The following is a 10,484-nucleotide window of genomic DNA, read 5'->3' on the forward strand; positions in this document are numbered from 1 at the left end:
TTCCTTCTCCCCCCTCTCTCTCATCCACCTTAAACAAAGGGTTTATAACCCTTTTGCGCTTCCTGTCTTCACCTGTTCAAGATGGCCACTCTAACTGGTTCGCATTCCCGGATGATTCTACTGATATTTCTAATATTTTAATTGTTTTGTTTACTTCTCTTCTTTTTTTTTTTCCAGCTCCAACCATAATTTTAAAGTAGGCTAGGAAAGAATTTTCTCTTTGGGTTAGACGGTTGGTCCAATAACTGAAACTCGACCATGGAAGCCTAATTGGGGATGTAAACCCACGAAAACATACACACACACATGCGCATGCACATACACAACGAGGATCTAACAAGGTACTAATACAGTTTAACCTAATCATCACAGATTTCCTTGCAAAGAGAAATTTGTTGATAGAGTGACAAACCACATTCCACTGGATTCGCCCAGTCCCTGCTTGATGTCTCGGGTGGACTGCTTCAATACAGTCAGCAGGAGCTGGAATACAGTCAATACAATACAATACAATACAATACAATACAATTTTATTTAGGTAAGGTACATACATACAATAAATATTTACAAGGATTGTTTGACTTATAGGTAGAGCTAGTACATACAATGCCTAAAGCCACTATTACGCAAAGCGTTTCGGGCATGATAAACTTAAATGACAAGCTTAATACTAATTGAGCATAATGAGTAGAATGAAAACAAGAAATGAAAACATAGATGAAAAAGCAGCACAAATACAATTATGTCGACAAACAGCGCTCTTTAAAGAAAAAAAACAGACATTGGTTGACAATAGAAGGGTAAGGTAGGTTACAGGGAATTTATTAGGTATAGCTTCACTTTTAACTTAAACTGGTTGAGAGAGGTACAGTCTTTAACATGGTTGGGAAGGTCATTCCACATTCTGGGCCCCTTGATTTGTAGAGCATTTCTAGTTTGATTAAGTCGTACTCTAGGAATATCAAAACTGTATTTATTTCTGGTGTGATGCTCATGGGTTCTGATACAACCTTCTATGAAGCTTTTGAGATCAGGATTGGCATTATAGTTTAGCGTTTTATATATGTATAATACACATGAGAGAATGTGCAGTGACTTAATGTCTAACATATTCAGAGATTTAAGTAGGGGTACCGAGTGATGTCTGGGGCCAGAATTGGATATTGTCCTAATAGCAGCTTTGTGTTGAGTAATTAGAGGACGTAAGTGATTTTGGGTAGTAGAGCCCCAAGCACAAATACCATAGTTGAGATATGGATAGATAAGGGAGTAATAGAGAGTCACCAGGGCAGGGCGTGTATAATAGCTGGAATACAGTCAACAGGGGACTGAATACAGTCAGCAGGAGCTTGAATACAGTCAGCAGGAGCTGAAATACAGTCAACAGGAGCTTGAATACAGTCAATAGCTGAAATTCAGTCAACAGGGGACTGAATACAGTCAACAGGAGCTTGAATACAGTCAACAGGAACGTGAATACAATCAATAGCTGGAATTCAGTCAACAGGGGACTGAATACAGTCAGCAGGAGCTTGAATACAGCCAGCAGGAGCTGGAATACAGTCAATAGCTGGAATGCAGTCAACAGGAGCTTGAATGGTTAACAGGTGCTTGAGTAGTCAACATGAGTGGGGAAAGGGGAGACTTCGATATTAGAATACGTATATACATACACAGGCTGCCTATCTTAGACAAATCAAATTATCACAGTATCCTAGCCTGGAACTCCAGTAAATGCCGATGATTGATTAAACATTTTATTGGTAACTGGGTCATTCAAATCATTGTTGTTGTGACTTCTAATCATTAACAAATTACAACTCATCATGGGTAGATTTGCGACACTCACTAGCTGTTATCTCTTGTTATCCCGTGTGTGGGGGGGGGGGGGGGTACTCACCTTGTTGTACTTGCGGGGGTTGAGCTTTGACTCATTGGTCCGGTGTGTGTGTATGTATTCACCTAGTTGGGCTTGCGGGGGTTGAGCTCTGCTCTCTAGGTCCGCGTCTCAACTGTCAATCAACTGTTTCTACTACTACTACCTTTTTTTTCCTAACCACACACACACACAAGGAACCAGCCCGTGACAGCTGACTAACTCCCAGGTACCTATTTACTGCTAGGTAACAGGAGCATAGGGTGAAAGAAACTCTGCCCATCGTTTCTCGCCAGCGCGCGGGATCGAACCCGGGACCACAGGGTCACATGTCCAGCGTGCTGTCCGCTCGGCCACCGGCTCCCTAACCTGTGTGTGTACTCACCTATTTGTACTCACCTATTTGTGCTTGTAGGATCGAGCATTGGCTCTTGGATCCCACCTTTCCAGCCATCGGTTGTTTACAGCAATGTGTGTGTGTGTGTGTGTGTGTGTGTGTGTGTGTGTGTGTGTGTGTGTGTGTGTGTGTGTGTGTGTGTGTGTGTGTGTGTGTGTGTGTGTGTGCGCGTGTGTGTGTGTGTGTGTGTGTGTGTGTGTGTGTGTGTGTGTGTGTGTGTGTGTGTGTGTGTGTGTGTGTGTGTGTGTGTGTGTGTGTGTGTGTGTGCTGCACTCAACAAGCGAAGCGGTAATCAGAGGAGCAAACTCCGAACCCGCTGCACAAAGTTATCATAACTTGAGAGGGACCTGCAGCCGTCCACCTGCAGAATTCTTAAGTCCCCCCTTCCTCCAGGGTTACTGCGGACTTCGTTCTCCATCAGTACCTTGCCTGAAGTTACTCAAACTATTAAATCCTTAAAAAAAATGACTCTAAGACGTTTAATTACATTTCTTCAAGACGTGAGATTTGGAAACATTCGAACCAGGGGGTTTCTAAAACGTTTTTCTGCCCGAAACGCTGCGCGTGCTAGTGGCTTTACAAGACTGTAATTACCATATTTGTATCCTCACATTCCTTATGTACATTCTTGTATATGCATAAATAAATAAATAAATAAATAAATAAATAAATAAAGGAACAATGGTGATACCCCAAAGGCCCTATAGGATATTACATCCACAGGATCCTATAGGATACCACGTGTGATCCTATAGGATACAGATCATATATGATATTACGTTCAGAATATCACCAATAGAATGGAAAGGCAGAGAGGGGGAAAAAACAGTCACAGTTCTAACATTACGAGGTCATTTGAGGTCATAATGTGTTATGGGAGTCTGGTGACCCAACACTGCTTTCGCATTCAAGTATTAAGGGGAGTTTAATGTGTGGGGTCTGGGACAGAGCGGAGGGGTGTTGGTCCTTGGGGAAGTGGGGGAAAGGGGGAAATTTGGGTAAATTTTCCCCTCGCGTGTGTGTTTACTAGTTGTGTTTTTACGGGGGTTGAGCTTTGCTCTTTCGGCCCGCCTCTCAACTGTCAATCAACTGTTTACTAACTACTTTTTTTTTTTTTTTTTTTTTTTTTCACCACACCACACACACACACACCCCAGGAAGCAGCCCGTGACAGCTGACTAACTCCCAGGTACCTATTTACTGCTAGGTAACAGGGGCACTTAGGGTGAAAGAAACTTTGCCCATTTGTTTCTGCCTCGTGCGGGAATCGAACCCGCGCCACAGAATTACGAGTCCTGCGCGCTATCCACCAGGCTACGAGGCCCCTGTAATGCTGGGGAAAGAGTGGAAGCGTTTGAAGCATTCTCACACATTTATCTGTTATTTTTGCTATTTTTTTATTTATATACACAAGAGTTCTAACATTCTTATAAAGTCACTAACGCGCGTAGCGTTTCGGGCAGGTCCTTAATCTTAAATTTTTTCCCCGGAATACGACCCGCCAAATCGTTTAACAACCAGGTACCCATTAACTGCTGGGGGAACAGAGGCTACAGTTAAGGATTGGCGTCTAGTCAATCCTTCCCGGTCAGAATACGAACCCAGGCCAAAGCACTCGCGGAGCGCCGGGCGAATGCTTTACCACTTCACCACGATGAAAGATTACGATTCACTCAAAATTTGATTAAGTTACACTTAGTTCAAACTTGTTTATAAAAGCGAAATTTCTCGATCTGAAAATCGGGGCGATTTTCTAGGAGCGTGATTGAAAACACAATAATCAAATTCTAAATTTACATGAGTATGACTGATGAATATTCTCGTTTTCTATTTTCATGATATGAGTAAAATCACGAGGCAAAGTTGCTTTTGAAGTAAGACTTCATTATATCTAACCAAGTCCCTTTCCCAAAATGTCAGCAAAAGTAAACAGCCGCTTCCAGAGCCAAATATGGCGTCTAATTATGAAATTTGATCCCAACGCAATGATGAATACAAGGTAAATAGTAGAATCCAAACTCAAATTTTGCAAAACGAGCCCCAAATATGGCGGCCAGATAAACATTTGAATCTTGCTAATGCGGATTCGCAAGAACACAATAAACTTCGCAACGCGAACGCGATGCCATTAATCTGATGACGTAATGTTCAATCTAAATTCTATTTGCTCTTCCAGGAGTCAACAGGCAGTAATGGTAGACAAACAGGGCGATTCGGTCGTTTGACAGCGTATATAAGAATGATACGGTGTGGATTTTAAATGTTGTTCATTTATTTATTGAACATTTTTTGGCGGGAATAATACGATGTGATTTATTAATGTGGGTGGTTGTTGTTGTAGTCATTCAGGAGTGTTTAATGTTTCTTGACTGTTGCTTCATTCAGTGCTCTTGACTGTTGCTTCATTCAGTACTCTTGACTGGTGCGTCATTCAGTACTCTTGACTGGTGCGTCATTCAGTACTCTTGACTGTTGCTTCATTCAGTACTCTTGACTGTTGCTTCATTCAGTACTCTTGACTGGTGCGTCATTCAGTACTCTTGACTGGTGCTTCATTCAGTACTCTTGACTGGTGCGTCATTCAGTACTCTTGACTGGTGCTTCATTCAGTACTCTTGACTGTTGCTTCATTCAGTGCTCCTGACTGTTGCTTCATTCAGTACTCTTGACTGGTGCTTCATTCAGTACTCTTGACTGGTGCTTCATTCAGTGCTCTTGACTGGTGCGTCATTCAGTGCTCCTGACTGGTGTGTCATTCAGTACTCTTGACTGTTGCTTCATTCAGTACTCTTGACTGTTGCTTCATTCAGTATTCTTGACTGTTGCTTCATTCAGTACTCTTGACCGTTGCTTCATTCAGTACTCTTGACTGGTGCTTCATTCAGTACTCTTGACTGGTGCTTCATTCACTGCTCTTGACCGTTGCTTCATTCAGTACTCTTGACTGGTGCTTCATTCAGTACTCTTGACTGGTGCTTCATTCAGTACTCTTGACTGTTGCTTCATTCAGTACTCTTGACTGTTGCTTCATTCAGTGCTCCTGACTGTTGCTTCATTCAGTACTCTTGACTGGTGTGTCATTCAGTATTCTTGACTGTTGCTTCATTCAGTACTCTTGACTGGTGCTTCATTCACTGCTCTTGACCGTTGCTTCATTCAGTACTCTTGACTGGTGCTTCATTCAGTACTCTTGACTGGTGCTTCATTCAGTGCTCTTGACTGGTGCGTCATTCAGTGCTCCTGACTGTTGCGTCATTCAGTGCTCCTGACTGTTGCTTCATTCAGTACTCTTGACTGTTGCGTCATTCAGTACTCTTGACTGGTGCTTCATTCAGTACTCTTGACTGGTGCTTCATTCAGTGCTCTTGACTGGTGCTTCATTCAGTACTCTTGACTGGTGCTTCATTCAGTGCTCTTGACTGGTGCTTCATTCAGTGCTCTTGACTGGTGCTTCATTCAGTACTCTTGACTGGTGCTTCATTCAGTGCTCTTGACTGGTGCTTCATTCAGTGCTCTTGACTGGTGCTTCATTCAGTACTCTTGACTGGTGCTTCATTCAGTGCTCCTGACTGTTGCTTCATTCAGTGCTCTTGACTGTTGCGTCATTCAGTACTCTTGACTGTTGCGTCATTCAGTACTCTTGACTGTTGCGTCATTCAGTACTCTTGACTGGTGCTTCATTCAGTGCTCTTGACTGGTGCTTCATTCAGTACTCTTGACTGGTGCTTCATTCAGTGCTCTTGACTGGTGCTTCATTCAGTGCTCTTGACTGGTGCTTCATTCAGTACTCTTGACTGGTGCTTCATTCAGTGCTCCTGACTGTTGCTTCATTCAGTGCTCTTGACTGTTGCGTCATTCAGTACTCTTGACTGTTGCGTCATTCAGTACTCTTGACTGTTGCGTCATTCAGTACTCTTGACTGTTGCGTCATTCAGTACTCTTGACTGTTGCGTCATTCAGTACTCTTGACTGTTGCGTCATTCAGTACTCTTGACATACGTCCTGTGTACTCTTGACAGGTAAACAAACTCACCCACATCACCCCTACTGGGATGCGTCCCAACATGGCCGCGGTGGAAGGGGAAACCAATCACATCGACCAACTGACGGATCTTCTTCCCAAGTTGGTGGCGTTGTAACTCATCATTCGGGACGCTGAACGAGCTCAGGGTCGTTAGTGAGGCCATCTGGCGGCTGCTGGCCAGACGGAGCTGGCAAATTATCGCCAGCGGGTACACCAGCCACCCGTCAAGGTGGTTAATTATGATATAGCGTAGTTAATGGTAGTTCCATCAAGCCGAGTTAAGGAGACCTGGACACCTGGAGGAAGGAGGATTATAGGGTAGTTAGAAGGGAAAAGAAGGATGAAAGAGGGATTTAAGAGGGATTTAAGGGAGGAGGAGGAGGAGGGCGGAGTCGCCTGAAAGTGTGAGTATAGAGTTGTGCTTGAAGCCGCACCGAAGTACTCAGCTTGGGTCTCCTAAGCTCCTTCCTCCTACTCATACCTCCTCTTACTCATCCCTCATTCTCCTCCTTCCCATACCTCCCTCCTCCTCCAATGTGAAGCGCTTCCATCTATAACTCACTTAATTATTTACTTCCGAATTGGGGACAAGTTTGCCCTTGAACTTAATTTTGTTAGAATTCTCAATCTCTTCTGACCTTTCTGTTTCATCGCGTTGCTCCTGGCCGCGTTTTTCAGCCGCGTCCAACAGCCTGGTTGATCAGCCCAGCAACTAGGAGGCCTGGTCGACGACCGGGCCGCGGAGACGCTAAGCCCCGGAAGCACCTCAAGGTAACCTCAAGGTAACGTTTGTGAGGACAGGAATCCTTGGATGTTTGAGGATACAGGATCCTGCTGTGGATCTGTTTACCTGTCTACTGTCTAACTGCCCATATCCCACTTACCCGTTTCAACCTGTTCCACCTGTTCCCCCTGTCCAATCAAGCCAGAGACAAGCACCACTTTGCTTGTCTTTGCACGTGATATTGTTTACATTCCTTCAGCTCAGCACGTGGTATTGTTTACATTCCTTCAGCTCAGCACGTGGTATTGTTTATTCCTTGAGCTCAGCACGTGGTATTGTTTACGTCCCTTCAGCTCAGCACGTGGTATTGTTTACATCTCTTCCTACCATGTTGATTGATTGATTGATAAAGCCATCCAAGAGGTGGCACGGGCATGAATAACCCGTATCCTGTTGGCTGCTGACCGACCACTCTCTTATACTCCTGATCCCCAACTTTACCCTCCTGCTTACTCATGTACACACCCACACACACACACACACACACACACACACACACACACACACACACACACACACACACACACACACACACACACACACACACACACACACACACACATACACCTCATCTTCCACGCCACGAACATATTTACCTCTTCCCTTACTTACCTTTCCACTTTGATATTGATTTCCCTACTTTGCTACTTACCTCTCTACCTTCCTATTTACCTTTCTACCTTATACACAGATGGGGCAGGACCAGAGGACACGGATATCTCCCTTTCTCTTTATCTTCCTACCTACCTCCCCTCACCCTTCCCACCCTATCCTGGGTAAATCAGAAAGGTGGTCAGACCCAGCCACTGAGTCCTGTCTTCCTGTGGACAAAAAAAAAGATAAAAATGAACAAATAACGAGGGAATGTGAACAGGAGGGGAATAACGAGTTAAATGAACAAGGGCGGAACATGTTGGGGGAATTCTTTGCTGGTGAGGGAAGGCTTGGGGGGGTTAGGAGGAGGAGGAGGAAGGGAAGGAACGAAGAGGAAGGGAAGAAAGAGGAGAAGAGTGATAGATAAAAAATGTATTTTTTATATTTTTTTTAATATCAGGATAAAGCAGGAGACATGAGAACAACAGCGAGCTATGAGAGCGGGCGCACTGGCCGCCTTGCTGCCACATAGTGACGCTGTCTTTGGCAGTTAGTATTATGAGGGGAAACCTTTAAGCCAGAACAGCTGTGTAGCATTGGAAGAAATATGAGGACAAATATTTGGGATATGAGGCTAAGAAGCTGGGATATGAGGCCAATAAGCTGGGATATGAGGCCAAGAAGCTAGGATATGAGGTCAATAAGCTGGGATATGAGGCCAAGAAGCTGGGATATGAGGCCTGGAAGCTAGGATATTAGGTCAGGCTGGGATATGAGGCCAATAAGCTGGGATATGAAGCCAAGAAGCTAGGATATTAGGTCAGGCTGGGATATGAGGCCAAGAAGCTGGGATATGAAGCCAAGAAGCTAAGATATTAGGTCAGGCTGGGATATGAGGCCAATAAGCTGGGATATGAGGCCTGGAAGCTAAGATATGAGGCCAAGAACCTGGGATATCAGGCCAATAAGCTGGGATATAAGACCAAGCAGCTGGAATATGAAGAACACGAGTTGGGATATGAAACGAATGAGCTGGGATATGGGAAGAAAATATGAAAATTGAGAGTTGGAGAAATAGGCAGTGAGTTAATTAGGTAATAGTGATCCTTTAAGACCCGCGCCAGCGAATAAAGTGGATGAGATATGACCCTTAAGCATCAAGATTCCTCAAAAAATGAACCTTCTATCCATCTATTCATCAACCATCCCACCCGTCCACTCGTCAAAGGTTCCAAATTCGAATTTTTCAACTAATCGTCCGATCTTCCAATCGAAGCTCAACGCGAATCTGTCACACACACATCGAATCGTAGTGAATCTTGACAATGGGATCTTACAGCTTCCTGCTCCTCCTGGTCCTGCTGAGCGGCGTGATTTGTCTTCCTTACGGGATAGGGGGAAAATTTCCCCCAGGAGTAGGAAAATGGCGGTAATTTGTTCTACTCTTTGGGGAAAAAATGTATCTAAAACAGCGGTAGTGATGTGTGTGTGTGTGTGTGTGTGTGTGTGTGTGTGTGTGTGTGTGTGTGTGTGTGTGTGTGTGTGTGTGTGGGTGTTTGTGTGTGTGTGTGTGTGTGTGTGTGTGTGTGTGTGTGTGTGTGTGTGTGTGTGTGTGGGTGTTTGTGTGTGTGTGTGTGTGTGTGTGTGTGTGTGTGTGTGTGTGTGTGTGTGTGTGTTTGTGTGTGTATTCACCTATTTGTGCTTGCAGGATCGAGCATTGGCTCTTGGATCCCGTGTATATGTGTGTGTGTGTGTGTGTGTGTGTGTGTGTGTGTGTGTGTGTGTGTGTGTGTGTGTGTGTGTGTGTGTGTGTGTGTGTGTGTGTGTGTATTCACCTAGTTGTGCTTGCGTGGGTTGAGCTCTGCTCTTTCGGCCCGCCTCTCAAATATTTACAATCAACGGATTTTTTTTCCACACACACACAGACACACATCAGGAAGCAGCCAGTAGCAACTGTCTAACTCCCAGGTACATATTTACCGCTAGGTGAACAGGTGCATCAGCGTGAAAGAAACTGCCCATTTGATTCCGCCTCCGTTGGGAATCGAACCCGGATCATAAGGACTATGACCCCTCAAGCGCTGTCCACTCAGCCACGAGGCCCCCCTTGTATGTGTGTGTACTTATCTAGTTGTGTTTACAAAATCAAGTCATAGCTCCTTGGCCCCGCCTTTCCATCCCCTGGTCAGTTAATGCAATGTCCATCTACTCAAGTCTCCTGCACTGAAGGATGATTTTCCTTGAGTTTCTCCGACTTATCTGTGTCTCCACCCGTGTCCTCTGGTCCTGCCTCACCTGTGTCTCCAGCTTCCACCCGTGTCCTCTGGTCCTGCCTCACCTGTGTCTCCAGCTTCCACCCGTGTCCTCTGGTCCTGCCTCATCTGTGTCTCCAGCTTCCACCCGTGTCCTCTGGTCCTGCCTCACCTGTGTCTCCAGCATCCACCCGTGTCCTCTGGTCCTGCCTCACCTGTGTCTCCAGCTTCCACCCGTGTCCTCTGGTCCTGCCTCACCTGTGTCTCCAGCATCCACCCGTGTCCTCTGGTCCTGCCTCACCTGTGTCTCCAGCTTCCACCCGTGTCCTCTGGTCCTGCCTCATCTGTGTCTCCAGCTTCCACCCGTGTCCTCTGGTCCTGCCTCACCTGTGTCTCCAGCATCCACCCGTGTCCTCTGGTCCTGCCTCACCTGTGTCTCCAGCTTCCACCCGTGTCCTCTGGTCCTGCCTCACCTGTGTCTCCAGCTTCCACCCGTGTCCTCTGGTCCTGCCTCACCTGTGTCTCCAGCATCCACCCGTGTCCTCTGGTCCTGCCTC

This window comes from Procambarus clarkii, chromosome 92 (assembly GCF_040958095.1).
Source record: "Procambarus clarkii isolate CNS0578487 chromosome 92, FALCON_Pclarkii_2.0, whole genome shotgun sequence".
In the NCBI taxonomy this organism is placed as follows: domain Eukaryota; kingdom Metazoa; phylum Arthropoda; class Malacostraca; order Decapoda; family Cambaridae; genus Procambarus; species Procambarus clarkii.